The sequence below is a fragment of the Lithobates pipiens genome, unplaced genomic scaffold, assembly GCF_037356315.1.
Source record: "Lithobates pipiens isolate NorthernLeopardFrog02 unplaced genomic scaffold, aLitPip1_a1.2 Scaffold_30, whole genome shotgun sequence".
NCBI lineage: Eukaryota > Metazoa > Chordata > Amphibia > Anura > Ranidae > Lithobates > Lithobates pipiens.
Window position 1 is genome coordinate 177304847 of NW_027507791.1, and position 14063 is coordinate 177318909.

A 14063-nucleotide genomic window follows, 5' to 3' on the forward strand; every position below is an offset into this window, starting at 1 on the left:
CCCCTCAGTGCAGCAGACCCCCCCTCAATAGTGCAGACCCCCCTCAGTAGTGCAGACCCCTCTCAATGCAGGTCCCCCCTCAGTAGTGCAGACCCCCCTAGTAGTGCAGACCCCCCTCAGTAGTGCAGACCCCCCTCAGTAGTGCAGGACCCCCCTCAGTAGTGCAGGACCCCCCTCAGTAGTGCAGACCCCCCTCAGTAGTGTAGACCCCCCTCAGTAGTGTAGACCCCCCTCAGTAGTGCAGACTCCCCCAGTGCAGCAGACCCCCCTCAGTAGTGTAGACCCCGCTCCGTGCAGCAGACCCCCCCTCAGTAGTGCAGACCCCCTAGTAGTGCAGACCCCCCCTCAGTAGTGCAGACCCCCCTCAGTGCAGCATACCCCCCCTCAGTAGTGCAGACCCCCCTCAGTGCAGCAGACCCCCCTCAGTAGTGTAGACCCCCTCAGTGCAGCAGACCCCCCCTCAGTAGTGCAGACCCCCCTCAGTAGTGCAGACCCCCCTCAGTGCAGCAGACCCCCCTCAGTAGTGTAGACCCCCTCAGTGCAGCAGACCCCCCCTCAATAGTGCAGACCCCCCTCAGTAGTGCAGACCCCTCTCAATGCAGGTCCCCCCTCAGTAGTGCAGACCCCCCTCAGTGCAGCAGACCCCCCTCAGTAGTGCAGAACCCCTAGTAGTGCAGACCCCCCTCAGTGCAGGACCCCCCCTCAGTGCTGGAGATCCCCCCAGTGCAGGACCCCCCTTAGTAGTGCAGACCCCCCTCAGTGCAGCAGACCCCCCCCCCCGTAGTGCAGACCCCCCTCAGTGCAGCAGACCCCCCCTCAATAGTGCAGACCCCCCCAGTAGTGTAGACCCCCCTCAGTGCAGCAGACCCCCACTCAATGCAGACCCCTCAGTAGTGCAGACCCCCCCTACATACCTCAGAACAGCGCTGATACACAGTGCAGTGTGTGTCCCTCGAGCGTAGGCTCCTCCTCCTCTGTGGATGTAAACAGAGAGGAGGGGGAGGCGGCTGAGGTCCGTGCTGCTGTGTCCCTGTCCCGGCACGAGGTACAGCGGAGAGCAGTGTTAGTGATGCGGGCGGCTGCCGCTACCCCAGTGTGTCACCCCTCTGGCGGGTGTCACCCGGAGCGGCCAGCACCCGCCCGCTAACACCACTCCCCAGGCCCCAACTCGGCTGCGGGCCCCATAGCGCCCGCGTGGGTCGCTATGGCGGTAGTTCCGCCACTGCCGCCTGGGAATACCAGGTGCCGTAGGCTTTTTTCCATTATATTGTTGGCTTTGGCGACCTGCTGTATTTTTCCTCTCGATTGCCCGAGGTGACCACCTTGGCTTTTGTCAAGAGAGTTGTAAGTAGGATGCAAGATCGCCTACGGCCACGTCACACTGAATGCGCTAGATCTCGTCTGATCTCGAATGCTAAGCAGGGTCAGGCCTGGTTATTACCTGGATGGGAGACCGCCTGGGAATACCAGGTGCCGTAGGCTTTTTTCCATTATGTTGTTGGCTTTGGCGACCTGCTGTATTTTTCCTCTCCATTGCCCGAGGTGACCACCTTGGCTTTTGTCAAGAGAGTTGTAAGTAGGATGGAAGATCGCCTACGGCCACATCACCCTGAATGCACTCGATCTCGTCTGATCTCGGATGCTAAGCAGGGTCGGGCCTGGTTAGTACCTGGATGGGAGACCGCCTGGGAATACCGGGTGCCGTAGGCTTTTTTCCATTATGTTGTTGGCTTTGGCGACCTGCTGTATTTTTCCTCTAGATTTCCCGAGGTGACCACCTTGGCTTTTGTCAAGAGAGTTGTAAGTAGGGAGCAAGATCGCCTACGGCCACATCACCCTGAATGCGCTCGATCTCATCTGATCTCGGATGCTAAGCAGGGTCGGGCCTGGTTAGTACCTGGATTGGAGACCGCCTGGGAATACCAGGTGCCGTAGGCTTTTTTCCATTATGTTGTTGGCTTTGGCGACCTGCTGTATTTTTCCTCTCGATTGCCTGAGGTGACCACCTTGGCTTTTGTTAAGAGAGTTGTAAGTAGGAAGCAAGATCGCCTACGGCCACATCACCCTGAATGCGCTCGATCTCATCTGATCTCGGATGCTAAGCAGGGTCGGGCCTGGTTAGTACCTGGATGGGAGACCGCCTGGGAATACCAGGTGCCGTAGGCTTTTTTCCATTATGTTGTTGGCTTTGGCGACCTGCTGTATTTTTCCTCTTGATTGCCCTAGGTGACCACCTTGGCTTTTGTCAAGAGAGTTGTAAGTAGGGTGCAAGATCGCCTACGGCCACATCACCCTGAATGCGCTCGATCTCGTCTGATCCCGGATGCTAAGCAGGGTCGGGCCTGGTTAGTACCTGAATGGGAGACCGCCTGGGAATACCAGGTGCCATAGGCTTTTTTCCATTATGTTGTTGGCTTTGGCGACCTGCTGTATTTTTCCTCTCGATTGCCCGAGGTGACCACCTTGGCTTTTGTCAAGAGAGTTGTAAGTAGGGTGCAAGATCGTCTACGGCCACATCACCATGAAAGCGCTCGATATCGTCTGATCTCAGATGCTAAGCAGGGTCAGGCCTGGTTATTACCTGGATGGGAGACCGCCTGGGAATTCCAGGTGCCGTAGGCTTTTTTCCATTATGTTGTTGGCTTTGGCGACCTTCTGTATTTTTCGTCTCTATTGCCCGAGGTGACCACCTTGGCTTTTGTCAAGAGAGTTGTAAGTAGGGTGCAAGATTGCCTACGGCCACATCACCCTGAATGCGCTCGATCTCGTCTGATCTCGGATGCTAAGCAGGGTCGGGCCTGGATAGTACCTGGATGGGAGACCGCCTGGGAATACCAGGTGCCGTAGGCATTTTTCCATTATGTTGTTGGCTTTGGCGACCTGCTGTATTTTTCCTCTCGATTGCCCGAGGTGACCACCTTGGCTTTTGTCAAGAAAGTTGTAAGTAGGGTGCAAGATCGCCTACGGCCACATCACCCTGAATGCGCTCGATCTCGTCTGATCTCGGATGCTAAGCAGGGTCGGGCCTGGTTAGTACCCGGATGGGAGACCGCCTGGGAATACCAGGTGCCGTAGGCTTTTTTCCATTATGTTGTTGGCTTTGGCGACCTGCTGTATTTTTCCTCTCGATTGCCCGAGGTGACCACCTTGGCTTTTGTCAAGAGAGTTGTAAGTAGGGTGCAAGATCACCTACAGCCACATCACCCTGAATGCACTTTATCTCGTCTGATCTCGGATGCTAAGCAGGGTCGGGCCTGGTTAGTACCTGGATGGGAGACCGCCTGGGAATACCAGGTGCCGTAGGCTTTTTTCCATTATGTTGTTGGCTTTGGCGACCTGCTGTATTTTTCCTCTCAATTGCCCGAGGTGACCACCTTGGCTTTTGTCAAGAGAGTTGTAAGTAGGGTGCAAGATCGCCTACGGCCACATCACCCTGAATGCGCGCAATCTCGTCTGATCTCGGATGCTAAGCAGGGTCGGGCCTGGTTAGTACCTGCATGGGAGACCGCCTGGGAATATCAGGTGCCGTAGGCTTTTTTCCATTATGTTGTTGGCTTTGGCGACCTGCTGTATTTTTCCTCTCGATTGCCCGAGGTGACCACCTTGGCTTTTGTCAAGAGAGTTGTAAGTAGGGTGCAAGATCGCCTACGGCCACATCACCTTGAATGCGCTCGCTCTCGTCTGATCTCGGATGCTAAGCAGGGTCGGGCCTGGTTAGTACCTGGATGGGAGACCGCCTGGGAATACCAGGTGCCGTAGGCTTTTTTCCATTATGTTGTTGGCTTTGGCGACCTGCTGTATTTTTCCTCTCGATTGCCCGAGGTGACCACCTTGGCTTTTGTCAAGAGAGTTGTAAGTAGGGTGCAAGATCGCCTACGGCCACATCACCCTGAATGCGCTCGCTCTCGTCTGATCTCAGATGCTAAGCAGAGTCGGGCCTGGTTAGTACCTGGATGGGAGACCACCTGGGACTACCAGGTGCCGTAGGCTTTTTTCCATTATGTTGTTGGCTTTGGCGACCTGCTGTATTTTTCCTCTCGATTGCCCGAGGTGACCACCTTGTCTTTTGTCAAGAGAGTTGTAAGTAGGGTGTGAGATCGCCTATGGCCACATCACCCTGAATGTGCTCGATCTCGTCTGATCTCGGATGCTAAGCAGGGTCGGTTAGTACCTGGATGGGAGACCGCCTGGGAATACCTGGTGCCGTAGGCTTTTTTCCATTATGTTGTTGGCTTTGGCGACCTGCTGTATTTTTCCTCTCGATTGCCCGAGGTGACCACCTTGGCTTTTGTCAAGAGAGTTGTAAGTAGGGTGCAAGATCGCCTACGGCCACATCACCCTGAATGCGCTCGATCTCGTCTGATCTCGGATGCTAAGCAGGGTCGGGCCTGGTTAGTACCTGGATGGGAGACCGCCTGGGAATATCAGGTGCCGTAGGCTTTTTTCCATTATGTTGTTGGCTTTGGCGACCTCCTGTATTTTTCCTCTCGATTGCCCGAGGTGACCACCTTGGCTTTTGTCAAGAGAGTTGTAAGTAGGCCGCAAAGTCGCCTACAGCCACATCACCCTGAATGCGCTCGATTTCGTCTGATCTCGGATGCTAAGCAGGGTCGGGCCTGGTTAGTACCTGGATGGGAGACCACCTGGGATTACCAGGTGCCGTAGGCTTTTTTCCATTATGTTGTTGGCTTTGGCGACCTGCTGTATTTTTCCTCTTGATTGCCCGAGGTGACCACCTTGGCTTTTGTCAAGAGAGTTGTAAGTAGGGTGCAAGATCGCCTACGGCCACATCACCCTGAATGCGCTCGATTTCATCTGATCTCGGATGCTAAGCAGGGTCGGGCCTGGTTAGTACCTGGATGGGAGAAAGCCTGGGAATACCAGGTGCCGTAGGCTTTTTTCCATTATCTTGTTGGCTTTGGCGACCTGCTGTATTTTTCCTCTCGATTGCCCGAGGTGACCACCTTGGCTTTTGTCAAGAGAGTTGTAAGTAGGGTGCAAGATCGCCTACGGCCACATCACCCTTAATGCGCTCGATCTCATCTGATCTCGGATGCTAAGCAGGGTCGGGCCTGGTTAGTACCTGGATGGGAGACCGCCTGGGAATACCAGGTGCCGTAGGCTTTTTTCCATTATGTTGTTGGCTTTGGCGATCTGCTGTATTTTTCCTCTCGATTGCCCGAGGTGACCACCTTGGCTTTTGTCAGGAGAGTTGTAAGTAGGGTGCAAGATCGCCTACGGCCACATCACCCTGAATGCGCTCAATCTCGTCTGATCTTGGATACTAAGCAGGGTCGGGCCTGGTTAGTACCTGGATGGGAGACCGCCTGGTAATACCAGGTGCCGTAGGCTTTTTTCAATTATGTTGTTGGCTTTGGCGACCTGCTGTATTTTTCCTCTCGATTGCCCGAGGTAACCACCTTGGCTTTTGTAAAGAGAGTTGTAAGTAGGAAGCAAGATCGCCAACGGCCACATCACCCTGAATACGCTCGATCTCGTCTGATCTCGGATGCTAAGCATGGTCGGGCCTGGTTAGTACCTGGATAGGAGACAGCCTGGGAATACCAGGTGCCGTAGGCTTTTTTCCATTATGTTTTTGGCTTTGGCGACCCCCTGTATTTTTCCTCTCAATTGCCCGAGGTGACCACCTTGGCTTTTGTCAAGAGAGTTGTACGTAGGGTGCAAGATCGCCTATGGCCACATGACCCTGAATGCGCTCGATCTCGTCTGATCTCGGATGCTAAGCAGGGTCGGGCCTGGTTAGTACCTGGATGGGAGACTACCTGGTGCCGTAGGCTTTTTTCCATTATGTTGTTTGCTTTGGCGACCTGCTGTATTTTTCCTCTCGATTGCCCGAGGTGACCACCTTGGCTTTTGTCAAGAGAGTTGTAAGTAGGGTGCAAGATCGCCTGCGGCCACATCACCCTGAATGCGCTCGATCTCGTCTGACCTCGGATGCTAAGCAGGGTCGGGCCTGGTTAGTACCTGGATGGGAGACCACCTGGGAATACCAGGTGCCGTAGGCTTTTTTCCATTATGTTGTTGGCTTTGGTGACCTGCTGTATTTTTCCTCTCGATTGCCCGAGGTGACCACCTTGGCTTTTGTCAAGAGAGTTGTAAGTAGGGTGCAAGATCGCCTACGGCCACATCACTCTGAATGCGCTCGATCTCGTCTGATCTTGGATGCTAAGCAGGGTCGGGCCTGGTTAGTACCTGGATGGGAGACAGCCTGGGATTACCAGGTGCCGTAGGCTTTTTTTCATTATGTTGTTGGCTTTGGCGACCTGCTGTATTTTTCCTCTCGATTGCCCGAGGTGACCACCTTGGCTTTTGTCAAGAGAGCTGTAAGTAGGGTGTGAGATCGCCTACGGCCACATCACCCTGAATGCGCTCGATCTCGTCTGATCTCGGATGCTAAGCAGGGTCGGTTAGTACCTGGATGGGAGACCGCCTGGGAATACCTGGTGCCGTAGGCTTTTTTCCATTATGTTGTTGGCTTTGGCGACCTGCTGTATTTTTCCTCTCGATTGCCCGAGGTGACCACCTTGGCTTTTGTCAAGAGAGTTGTAAGTAGGGTGCAAGATCGCTTACGGCCACATCACCCTGAATGCGCTCGGTCTCGTCTGATCTCGGGTGCTAAGCAGGGACGGGCCTGGTTAGTACCTGGATGGGAGACCGCCTGGGAATATCAGGTGCCGTAGGCTTTTTTCCATTATGTTGTTGGCTTTGGCGACTTCCTGTATTTTTCCTCTCGATTGCCCGAGGTGACCACCTTGGCTTTTGTCAAGAGAGTTGTAAGTAGGCCGCAAGGTCGCCTACAGCCACATCACCCTTAATGCGCTCGATTTCGTCTGATCTCGGATGCTAAGCAGGGTCGGGCCTGGTTAGTGCCTGGATGGGAGACCGCCTGGGAATATCAGGTGCCGTAAGCTTTTTTCCATTATGTTGCTGGCTTTGGCGACCTCCTGTATTTTTCCTCTCGATTGCCCGAGGTGACCACCTTGGCTTTTGTCAAGAGAGTTGTAAGTAGGGTGCAAAATCGCCTACAGCCACATCACCCTGAATGCGCTCGATTTTGTCTGATCTCGTATGCTAAGCAGGGTCGGGCCTGGTTAGTGCCTGGATGGGAGACCGCCTGGGAATACCAGGTGCCGTAGGCTTTTTTCCATTATGTTGTTGGCTTTGGCGACCTGCTGTATTTTTCCTCTCGATTGCCCGAGGTGACCACCTTGGCTTTTGTCAAGAGAGTTGTAAGTAGAGTGCAAGATCGCCTACGCCCACATCACCCTGAATGCGCTCGATCTCGTCTGATCTCGGATGCTAAGCAGGGTCGGGCCTGGTTAGTACCTGGATGGGAGACCGCCTGGGAATACCAGGTGCCGTAGGCTTTTTTTCCATTATGTTGTTGGCTTTGGCGACCTGCTGTATTTTTCCTCTCGATTGCCCGAGGTGACCACCTTGGCTTTTGTCAAGAGAGTTGTAAGTAGGGTACAAGATCGCCTACAGCCACATCACCCTGAATGCGCTCGATCTCGTCTGATCTCGGATGCTAAGCAGGGTCGGGCCTGATTAGTACATGGATGGGAGACCGCCTGGGAATACCAGGTGCCGTAGGCTTTTTTCCATTATGTTGTTGGCTTTGGCGACCTGCTGTATTTTTCCTCTCTATTGCCCGAGGTGACCACCTTGGCTTTTGTCAAGAGAGTTGTAAGTAGGGTGCAAGATCGCCTGCGGCCACATCACCCTGAATGCGCTCAATCTCATCTGATCTCGAATGCTAAGCAGGGTCGGGCCTGGTTAGTACCTGGATGGGAGACCGCCTGGGAATACCAGGTGCCGTAGGCTTTTTTCCATTATGTTGTTGGCTTTGGCGACCTGCTGTATTTTTCCTCTCGATTGCCCGAGGTGACCACCTTGGCTTTTGTCAAGAGAGTTGTAAGTAGGTAGCAAGATTGCCTACGGCCACATCACCCTGAATGCGCTCGATCTCATCTGATCTCGGATGCTAAGCAGGGTCGGGCCTGGTTAGTACCTGGATGGGAGACCGCCTGGGAATACCAGGTGCCGTAGGCTTTTTTCCATTATGTTGTTGGCTTTGGCGACCTGCTGTATTTTTCCTCTCGATTGCCCGAGGTCACCACCTTGGATTTTGTCAAGAGAGTTGTAAGTAGGGTGCAAGATTACCTTCGGCCACATCACCCTGAATGCGCTCGATCTCGTCTGATCTCGTCTGATCTCGGATGCTAAGCAGGGTCGGGCCTGGTTAGTACCTGGATGGGAGACCGCCTGGGAATACCAGGTGCTGTAGGCTTTTTTCCATTATGTTGTTGGCTTTGGCGACCTGCTGTATTTTTCCTCTCGATTGCCCGAGGTGACCACTTTGGCTTTTGTCAAGAGAGTTGAAAGTAGAGAACAAGATCGCCTACGGCCACATCACCCTGAATGCGCTCGATCTCGTCTGATCTCAGATGCTAAGCAGGGTCAGGCCTGGTTAGTACCTGGATGGGAGACCGCCTCGGAATACCATGTGCCGTAGGTTTTTTTCCATTATGTTGTTGGCTTTGGCGACCTGCTGTATTTTTCCTCTCGATTGCCCGAGGTGACCAACTTGGCTTTTGTCAAGAGAGTTGTAAGTAGGGAACAAGATCGCCTACGGCCACATCACCCTGAATGCGCTCGATCTTGTCTGATCTCCAATACTAAGCAGGGTCGGGCCTGGTTAGTACCTGGATGGGAAACCGCCTGGGAATATCAGGTGCCATAGGCTTTTTTCCATTATGTTGTTGGCTTTGGCGACCTGCTGTATTTTTCCACTCGATTGCCCGAGGTGACCACCTTGGCTTTTGTCAAGAGAGTTGTAAGTAGGGTGCAAGATCGCGTACAGCCACATCACCCTGAATGCGCTCGATCTCGTCTGATCTCGAATGCTAAGCAGGGTCGGGCCTGGTTAGTACCTGGATGGGAGACCGCCTGGGAATACCAGGTGCCGTAGGCTTTTTTCCATTATGTTGTTGGCTTTGGCGACCTGCTGTATTTTTCCTCTCGATTGCCCGAGGTGACCACCTTGGCTTTTGTCAAGAGAGTTGTAAGTAGGGTGCAAGATCGCCTCCGGCCACATCACCCTGAATGCGCTCGATCTCATCTGATCTCGGATGCTAAGCAGAGTCGGGCCTGATTAGTACCTGCATGGGAGACCACCTGGGAATACCAGGTGCCGTAGGCTTTTTTCCATTATGTTGTTGGCTTTGGCGACCTGCTATATTTTTCCTCTCGATTGCCCGAGGTGACCACTTTGGCTTTTGTCAAGAGAGTTGTAAGTAGGGTGCAAGATCACCTACGGCCACATCACCCTGAATGCGCTCGATCTCGTCTGATCTCAGATGCTAAGCAGGGTCAGGCCTGGTTAGTACCTGGATGGGAGACCGCCTGGGAATACCATGTGCCGTAGGTTTTTTTCCATTATGTTGTTGGCTTTGGCGACCTGCTGTATTTTTCCTCTCGATTGCCCGAGGTGACCAACTTGGCTTTTGTCAAGAGAGTTGTAAGTAGGGAACAAGATCGCCTACGGCCACATCACCCTGAATGCGCTCGATCTTGTCTGATCTCCAATACTAAGCAGGGTCGGGCCTGGTTAGTACCTGGATGGGAAACCGCCTGGGAATATCAGGTGCCATAGGCTTTTTTCCCTTATGTTGTTGGCTTTGGCGACCTGCTGTATTTTTCCTCTCGATTGCCCGAGGTGACCACCTTGGCTTTTGTCAAGAGAGTTGTAAGTAGGGTGCAAGATCGCGTACAGCCACATCACCCTGAATGCGCTCGATCTCGTCTGATCTCGAATGCTAAGCAGGGTCGGGCCTGGTTAGTACCTGGATGGGAGACCGCCTGGGAATACCAGGTGCCGTAGGCTTTTTTCCATTATGTTGTTGGCTTTGGCGACCTGCTGTATTTTTCCTCTCGATTGCCCGAGGTGACCACCTTGGCTTTTGTCAAGAGAGTTGTAAGTAGGGTGCAAGATCGCCTCCGGCCACATCACCCTGAATGCGCTCGATCTCATCTGATCTCGGATGCTAAGCAGAGTCGGGCCTGATTAGTACCTGGATGGGAGACCGCCTGGGAATACCAGGTGCCGTAGGCTTTTTTCCATTATGTTGTTGGCTTTGGCGACCTGCTATATTTTTCCTCTCGATTGCCCGAGGTGACCACCTTGGCTTTTGTCAAGAGAGTTGTAAGTAGGGCACAAGCATGCCTACGGCCACATCACCCTGAATGCGCTCGATCTCGTCTGATCTCGGATGCTAAGCAGAGTCCGGCCTGGTTAGTACCTGGATGGGAGACCGCCTGGGAATACCAAGTGCCGTAGGCTTTTTTCCATTATGTTGTTGGCTTTGGCGACCTGCTGTATTTTTCCTCTCGATTGCCCGAGGTGACCACCTTGGCTTTTTTCAAGAGAGTTGTAAGTAGGATGCAAGATCGCCTACGGCCACATCACCCTGAATGTGCTCGTTCTCGGATGATAAGCAGGGTCGTGCCTGGTTAGTACCTGGATGGGAGACCGCCTGGGAATACCAGGTGCCGTAGGCTTTTTTCCATTATGTTGTTGGCTTTGGCGACCTGCTGTATTTTTCCTCTCGATTGCCCGAGGTGACCACCTTGGCTTTTGTCAAGAGAGTTGTAAGTAGGGTGCAAGATCGCCTACGGCCACATCACCCTGAATGCGCTCGATCTCGTCTGATCTCGGATGCTAAGCAGGGTCGTTCCTGGTTAGTACCTGGATGGGAGACCGCCTGGGAATACCAGGTGCCGTAAGCTTTTTTCCATTATGTTGTTGGCTTTGGCGACCTGCTGTATTTTTCCTCTCGTTTGCCCGAGGTGACCACCTTGGCTTTTGTCAAGAGAGTTGTAAGTAGGGTGCAAGATCGCCTACGGCTACATCACCCTGAATGCGCTCAATCTCGTCTGATCTCGGATGCCAAGCAGGGTCGGGCCTGGTTAGTACCTGGATGGGAGACCGCCTGGGAATACCAGGTGCCGTAAGCTTTTTTCCATTATGTTGTTGGCTTTGGCGACCTGCTGTATTTTTCCTCTCGATTGCCCGAGGTGACCACCTTGGCTTTTGTCAAGAGAGTTGTAAGTAGGGTGCAAAGATTGCCTACGGCCACATCACTCTGGATGCGCTCAATCTCGTCTGATCTCGGATGCTAAGCAGGGTCGGGCCTGGTTAGTACCTGGATGGGAGACCGCCTGGGAATACCAGGTGCCGTAGGCTTTTTTCCATTATGTTGTTGGCTTTGGCGACCTGCTGTATTTTTCCTCTTGATTGCCCGAGGTGACCACCTTGGCTTTTGTCAAGAAAGTTGTAAGTAGGGTGCAAGATCGCCTACGGCCACATCACCCTGAATGCGCTTGATCTCTGATGCTAAGCAGGGTCGGGCCTGGTTAGTACCTGGATGGGAGACCGCCTGGGAATACCAGGTGCCGTAGGTTTTTTTCCATTATGTTGTTGGCTTTGGCGACCTGCTGTATTTTTCCTCTCGATTGCCCGAGGTGACCACCTTGGCTTTTGTCAAGAGAGTTGTAAGTAGGGTGCAAGATCGCCTACGGCCACATCACCCTGAATGCGCTCGATCTCATCTGATCTCGCATGCTAAGCAGGGTCGGGCCTGGTTAGTACCTGGATATGGAGACCGCCTGGGAATACCAGGTGCCGTAGGCTTTTTTCCATTATGTTGTTGGCTTTGGCGACCTGCTGTATTTTTCCTCTCGATTGCCCGAGGTGACCACCTTGGCTTTTGTCAAGAGAGTTTTAAGTAGGGTGCAAGATCACCTATGGCCACATCACCCTGATTGCGCTCGATCTCGTCTGATCTCGGAAGCTAAGCAGGGTCAGGCCTGGTTAGTACCTGGATGGGAGACCGCCTGGGAATACCATGTGCCGTAGGCTTTTTTCCATTATGTTGTTGGCTTTGGTGACCTGCTGTATTTTTCCTCTTGATTGCCCGAGGTGACCACCTTGGCTTTTGTCAAGAGATTTGTAAGTAGGGTGCAAGATTGCCTACGGCCACATCACCCTGAATGCGCTGGATCTCGTCTGATCTCGGATGCTAAGCAGGGTCGTGCCTGGTTAGTACCTGGATGGGAGACCGCCTGGGAATACCAGGTGCCGTAGGCTTTTTTCCATTATGTTGTTGGCTTTGGCGACCTGCTGTATTTTTCCTCTCGATTGCCCGAGGTGACCACCTTGGCTTTTGTCAAGAGAGTTGTAAGTAGGGTGCAAGATCGCCTACGGCCACATCACCCTGAATGCGCTCGATCTCGTCTGATCTCGGATGCTAAGCAGGGTCGGGCCTGGTTAGTACCTGGATGGGAGACCGCCTGGGACTAACAGGTGCCATAGGCTTTTTTCCATTATGTTGTTGGCTTTGGCGACCTGCTGTATTTTTCCTCTCGATTGCCCGAGGTGACCACCTTGGCTTTTGTCAAGAGAGTTGTAAGTAGGGTGCAAGATCAACTATGGCCACATCACCCTGAATGCGCTCGATCTTGTCTGATCTCGGATTCTAAGCAGGGTCGGGCCTGGTTAGTACCTGGATGGGAGACCGCCTGGGAATACCAGGTGCCGTAGGCTTTTTTCCATTATGTTGTTGGCTTTGGCGACCTGCTGTATTTTTCCTCTCGATTGCCCGAGGTGACCACCTTGGCTTTTGTCAAGAGAGTTGTAAGTAGGGTGCAAGATCGCCTACGGCCACATCACCCTGAATGCGCTCGATCTCGTCTGATCTCGGATGCTAAGCAGGGTCGGGCCTGGTTAATACCTGGATGGGAGACCGCCTGGGAATACCAGGTGCCGTAGGCTTTTTTCCATTATGTTGTTGGCTTTGGCGACCTGCTGTATTTTTCCTCTTTATTGCCCGAGGTGACCACCTTGGCTTTTGTCAAGAGAGTTGTAAGTAGGGTGCAAGCTCGCCTACGGCCACATCACCCTGAATGCGCTCGATCTCGTCTGATCTCGGATGCTAAGCAGGGTCGTGCCTGGTTAGTACCTGGATGGGAGACCGCCTGGGAATACCAGGTGCCGTAGGCTTTTTTCCATTATGTTGTTGGCTTTGGCGACCTGCTGTATTTTTCCTCTCGATTGCCCGAGGTGACCACCTTGGCTTTTGTCAAGAGAGTTGTAAGTAGGGTGCAAGATCGCCTACGGCCACATCACCCTGAATGCGCTCAATCTCGTCTGATCTCGCATGCCAAGCAGGGTCGGGCCTGGTTAGTACCTGGATGGGAGATCGCCTGGGAATACCAGGTGCCGTAGGCTTTTTTCCATTATGTTGTTGGCTTTGGCGACCTGCTGTATTTTTCCTCTCGATTGCCCGAGGTGACCACCTTGGTTTTTGTCAAGAGAGTTGTAAGTAGGGTGCTAGATCGCCTACGGCCACATCACCCTGAATGCGCTCGATCTCGTCTGATGTCGGATGCTAAGCAGGGTCGTGCCTGGTTAGTACCTGGATGGGAGACCGCCTGGGAATACCAGGTGCCGTAAGCTTTTTTCCATTATGTTGTTGGCTTTGGTGACCTGCTGTATTTTTCCTCTCGTTTGCCCGAGGTGACCACCTTGGCTTTTGTCAAGAGAGTTGTAAGTAGGGCACAAGATCGCCTACGGCAACATCACCCTGAATGCGCTCAATCTCGTCTGATCTCGGATGCCAAGCAGGGTCGGGCCTGGTTAGTACCTGGATGGGAGACCGCCTGGGAATACCAGGTGCCGTAAGCTTTTTTCCATTATGTTGTTGGCTTTGGCGACCTGCTGTATTTTTCCTCTCGATTGCCTGAGGTGACCACCTTGGCTTTTGTCAAGAGAGTTGTAAGTAGGGTGCAAAGATTGCCTACGGCCACATCACCCTGGATGCGCTTGATCTCGTCTGATCTCGGATGCTAAGCAGGGTCGGGCCTGGTTAGTACCTGGATGGGAGACCGCCTGGGAATACCAGGTGCCGTAGGCATTTTTCCATTATGTTGTTGGCTTTGGCGACCTGCTGTATTTTTCCTCTCGATTGCCCAAGGTGACCACC

General features: G+C 53.2%; 22 non-coding genes and 33 pseudogenes across 22 annotated transcripts; all 55 read left to right on the top strand.

The window, feature by feature from the left end:
- Positions 1-1363: 1363 nt before the first annotated feature.
- LOC143947438 (5S ribosomal RNA) lies at positions 1364-1482 on the top strand (annotated as a pseudogene).
- Positions 1483-1591: 109 nt separating this feature from the next.
- On the top strand, positions 1592-1710 carry LOC143950676 (5S ribosomal RNA). The gene has a single exon (XR_013266021.1). It is a non-coding gene; the product is annotated as a 5S ribosomal RNA (ribosomal RNA).
- A 109-nt stretch (positions 1711-1819) lies between these two features.
- On the top strand, positions 1820-1938 carry LOC143951766 (5S ribosomal RNA). The gene has a single exon (XR_013267007.1). It is a non-coding gene; the product is annotated as a 5S ribosomal RNA (ribosomal RNA).
- A 109-nt stretch (positions 1939-2047) lies between these two features.
- On the top strand, positions 2048-2166 carry LOC143943965 (5S ribosomal RNA). The gene has a single exon (XR_013264983.1). It is a non-coding gene; the product is annotated as a 5S ribosomal RNA (ribosomal RNA).
- Positions 2167-2275: 109 nt separating this feature from the next.
- Positions 2276-2394, top strand: LOC143943876 (5S ribosomal RNA; annotated as a pseudogene).
- A 109-nt stretch (positions 2395-2503) lies between these two features.
- LOC143948688 (5S ribosomal RNA) lies at positions 2504-2622 on the top strand (annotated as a pseudogene).
- Positions 2623-2731: 109 nt separating this feature from the next.
- LOC143945575 (5S ribosomal RNA) lies at positions 2732-2850 on the top strand. Its single transcript, XR_013265131.1, has one exon. It is a non-coding gene; the product is annotated as a 5S ribosomal RNA (ribosomal RNA).
- Positions 2851-2959: 109 nt separating this feature from the next.
- On the top strand, positions 2960-3078 carry LOC143944865 (5S ribosomal RNA). Its single transcript, XR_013265066.1, has one exon. It is a non-coding gene; the product is annotated as a 5S ribosomal RNA (ribosomal RNA).
- A 109-nt stretch (positions 3079-3187) lies between these two features.
- On the top strand, positions 3188-3306 carry LOC143945807 (5S ribosomal RNA; annotated as a pseudogene).
- A 109-nt stretch (positions 3307-3415) lies between these two features.
- On the top strand, positions 3416-3534 carry LOC143944158 (5S ribosomal RNA; annotated as a pseudogene).
- Positions 3535-3643: 109 nt separating this feature from the next.
- On the top strand, positions 3644-3762 carry LOC143953340 (5S ribosomal RNA). The gene has a single exon (XR_013268431.1). It is a non-coding gene; the product is annotated as a 5S ribosomal RNA (ribosomal RNA).
- Positions 3763-3871: 109 nt separating this feature from the next.
- On the top strand, positions 3872-3990 carry LOC143947541 (5S ribosomal RNA; annotated as a pseudogene).
- Positions 3991-4099: 109 nt separating this feature from the next.
- On the top strand, positions 4100-4212 carry LOC143949667 (5S ribosomal RNA; annotated as a pseudogene).
- Positions 4213-4321: 109 nt separating this feature from the next.
- Positions 4322-4440, top strand: LOC143947526 (5S ribosomal RNA). The gene has a single exon (XR_013265312.1). It is a non-coding gene; the product is annotated as a 5S ribosomal RNA (ribosomal RNA).
- Positions 4441-4549: 109 nt separating this feature from the next.
- Positions 4550-4668, top strand: LOC143944808 (5S ribosomal RNA; annotated as a pseudogene).
- A 109-nt stretch (positions 4669-4777) lies between these two features.
- On the top strand, positions 4778-4896 carry LOC143945534 (5S ribosomal RNA; annotated as a pseudogene).
- Positions 4897-5005: 109 nt separating this feature from the next.
- On the top strand, positions 5006-5124 carry LOC143944571 (5S ribosomal RNA). The gene has a single exon (XR_013265039.1). It is a non-coding gene; the product is annotated as a 5S ribosomal RNA (ribosomal RNA).
- Positions 5125-5233: 109 nt separating this feature from the next.
- Positions 5234-5352, top strand: LOC143944675 (5S ribosomal RNA; annotated as a pseudogene).
- Positions 5353-5461: 109 nt separating this feature from the next.
- LOC143945291 (5S ribosomal RNA) lies at positions 5462-5580 on the top strand (annotated as a pseudogene).
- A 327-nt stretch (positions 5581-5907) lies between these two features.
- LOC143950383 (5S ribosomal RNA) lies at positions 5908-6026 on the top strand. The gene has a single exon (XR_013265790.1). It is a non-coding gene; the product is annotated as a 5S ribosomal RNA (ribosomal RNA).
- A 109-nt stretch (positions 6027-6135) lies between these two features.
- Positions 6136-6254, top strand: LOC143946914 (5S ribosomal RNA; annotated as a pseudogene).
- A 109-nt stretch (positions 6255-6363) lies between these two features.
- Positions 6364-6476, top strand: LOC143949038 (5S ribosomal RNA; annotated as a pseudogene).
- Positions 6477-6585: 109 nt separating this feature from the next.
- On the top strand, positions 6586-6704 carry LOC143943915 (5S ribosomal RNA; annotated as a pseudogene).
- Positions 6705-6813: 109 nt separating this feature from the next.
- Positions 6814-6932, top strand: LOC143947487 (5S ribosomal RNA; annotated as a pseudogene).
- A 109-nt stretch (positions 6933-7041) lies between these two features.
- On the top strand, positions 7042-7160 carry LOC143946997 (5S ribosomal RNA; annotated as a pseudogene).
- Positions 7161-7269: 109 nt separating this feature from the next.
- Positions 7270-7388, top strand: LOC143951851 (5S ribosomal RNA). The gene has a single exon (XR_013267084.1). It is a non-coding gene; the product is annotated as a 5S ribosomal RNA (ribosomal RNA).
- Positions 7389-7498: 110 nt separating this feature from the next.
- LOC143954149 (5S ribosomal RNA) lies at positions 7499-7617 on the top strand. Its single transcript, XR_013269166.1, has one exon. It is a non-coding gene; the product is annotated as a 5S ribosomal RNA (ribosomal RNA).
- Positions 7618-7726: 109 nt separating this feature from the next.
- On the top strand, positions 7727-7845 carry LOC143951862 (5S ribosomal RNA). Its single transcript, XR_013267094.1, has one exon. It is a non-coding gene; the product is annotated as a 5S ribosomal RNA (ribosomal RNA).
- A 109-nt stretch (positions 7846-7954) lies between these two features.
- LOC143944089 (5S ribosomal RNA) lies at positions 7955-8073 on the top strand. The gene has a single exon (XR_013264995.1). It is a non-coding gene; the product is annotated as a 5S ribosomal RNA (ribosomal RNA).
- A 109-nt stretch (positions 8074-8182) lies between these two features.
- Positions 8183-8311, top strand: LOC143946313 (5S ribosomal RNA; annotated as a pseudogene).
- Positions 8312-8420: 109 nt separating this feature from the next.
- On the top strand, positions 8421-8539 carry LOC143947461 (5S ribosomal RNA; annotated as a pseudogene).
- Positions 8540-8648: 109 nt separating this feature from the next.
- On the top strand, positions 8649-8767 carry LOC143947851 (5S ribosomal RNA; annotated as a pseudogene).
- A 109-nt stretch (positions 8768-8876) lies between these two features.
- Positions 8877-8995, top strand: LOC143953681 (5S ribosomal RNA). Its single transcript, XR_013268741.1, has one exon. It is a non-coding gene; the product is annotated as a 5S ribosomal RNA (ribosomal RNA).
- Positions 8996-9104: 109 nt separating this feature from the next.
- LOC143944077 (5S ribosomal RNA) lies at positions 9105-9223 on the top strand (annotated as a pseudogene).
- Positions 9224-9332: 109 nt separating this feature from the next.
- Positions 9333-9451, top strand: LOC143945639 (5S ribosomal RNA; annotated as a pseudogene).
- A 109-nt stretch (positions 9452-9560) lies between these two features.
- LOC143947852 (5S ribosomal RNA) lies at positions 9561-9679 on the top strand (annotated as a pseudogene).
- Positions 9680-9788: 109 nt separating this feature from the next.
- On the top strand, positions 9789-9907 carry LOC143953683 (5S ribosomal RNA). The gene has a single exon (XR_013268742.1). It is a non-coding gene; the product is annotated as a 5S ribosomal RNA (ribosomal RNA).
- Positions 9908-10016: 109 nt separating this feature from the next.
- On the top strand, positions 10017-10135 carry LOC143954201 (5S ribosomal RNA). Its single transcript, XR_013269214.1, has one exon. It is a non-coding gene; the product is annotated as a 5S ribosomal RNA (ribosomal RNA).
- A 109-nt stretch (positions 10136-10244) lies between these two features.
- LOC143945811 (5S ribosomal RNA) lies at positions 10245-10363 on the top strand (annotated as a pseudogene).
- Positions 10364-10472: 109 nt separating this feature from the next.
- On the top strand, positions 10473-10581 carry LOC143949079 (5S ribosomal RNA; annotated as a pseudogene).
- Positions 10582-10690: 109 nt separating this feature from the next.
- Positions 10691-10809, top strand: LOC143954439 (5S ribosomal RNA). Its single transcript, XR_013269431.1, has one exon. It is a non-coding gene; the product is annotated as a 5S ribosomal RNA (ribosomal RNA).
- A 109-nt stretch (positions 10810-10918) lies between these two features.
- LOC143944934 (5S ribosomal RNA) lies at positions 10919-11037 on the top strand (annotated as a pseudogene).
- Positions 11038-11147: 110 nt separating this feature from the next.
- On the top strand, positions 11148-11266 carry LOC143953234 (5S ribosomal RNA). Its single transcript, XR_013268335.1, has one exon. It is a non-coding gene; the product is annotated as a 5S ribosomal RNA (ribosomal RNA).
- A 109-nt stretch (positions 11267-11375) lies between these two features.
- LOC143948137 (5S ribosomal RNA) lies at positions 11376-11484 on the top strand (annotated as a pseudogene).
- A 109-nt stretch (positions 11485-11593) lies between these two features.
- Positions 11594-11713, top strand: LOC143945496 (5S ribosomal RNA; annotated as a pseudogene).
- Positions 11714-11822: 109 nt separating this feature from the next.
- Positions 11823-11941, top strand: LOC143944348 (5S ribosomal RNA; annotated as a pseudogene).
- A 109-nt stretch (positions 11942-12050) lies between these two features.
- On the top strand, positions 12051-12169 carry LOC143952950 (5S ribosomal RNA). Its single transcript, XR_013268078.1, has one exon. It is a non-coding gene; the product is annotated as a 5S ribosomal RNA (ribosomal RNA).
- A 109-nt stretch (positions 12170-12278) lies between these two features.
- Positions 12279-12397, top strand: LOC143944756 (5S ribosomal RNA; annotated as a pseudogene).
- A 109-nt stretch (positions 12398-12506) lies between these two features.
- On the top strand, positions 12507-12625 carry LOC143946565 (5S ribosomal RNA; annotated as a pseudogene).
- Positions 12626-12734: 109 nt separating this feature from the next.
- On the top strand, positions 12735-12853 carry LOC143951140 (5S ribosomal RNA). The gene has a single exon (XR_013266440.1). It is a non-coding gene; the product is annotated as a 5S ribosomal RNA (ribosomal RNA).
- A 109-nt stretch (positions 12854-12962) lies between these two features.
- Positions 12963-13081, top strand: LOC143947255 (5S ribosomal RNA). The gene has a single exon (XR_013265286.1). It is a non-coding gene; the product is annotated as a 5S ribosomal RNA (ribosomal RNA).
- Positions 13082-13190: 109 nt separating this feature from the next.
- On the top strand, positions 13191-13309 carry LOC143945144 (5S ribosomal RNA; annotated as a pseudogene).
- A 109-nt stretch (positions 13310-13418) lies between these two features.
- LOC143943773 (5S ribosomal RNA) lies at positions 13419-13537 on the top strand (annotated as a pseudogene).
- Positions 13538-13646: 109 nt separating this feature from the next.
- Positions 13647-13765, top strand: LOC143945223 (5S ribosomal RNA; annotated as a pseudogene).
- A 110-nt stretch (positions 13766-13875) lies between these two features.
- LOC143950734 (5S ribosomal RNA) lies at positions 13876-13994 on the top strand. Its single transcript, XR_013266073.1, has one exon. It is a non-coding gene; the product is annotated as a 5S ribosomal RNA (ribosomal RNA).
- The last annotated feature ends 69 nt before the right edge of the window (positions 13995-14063 follow it).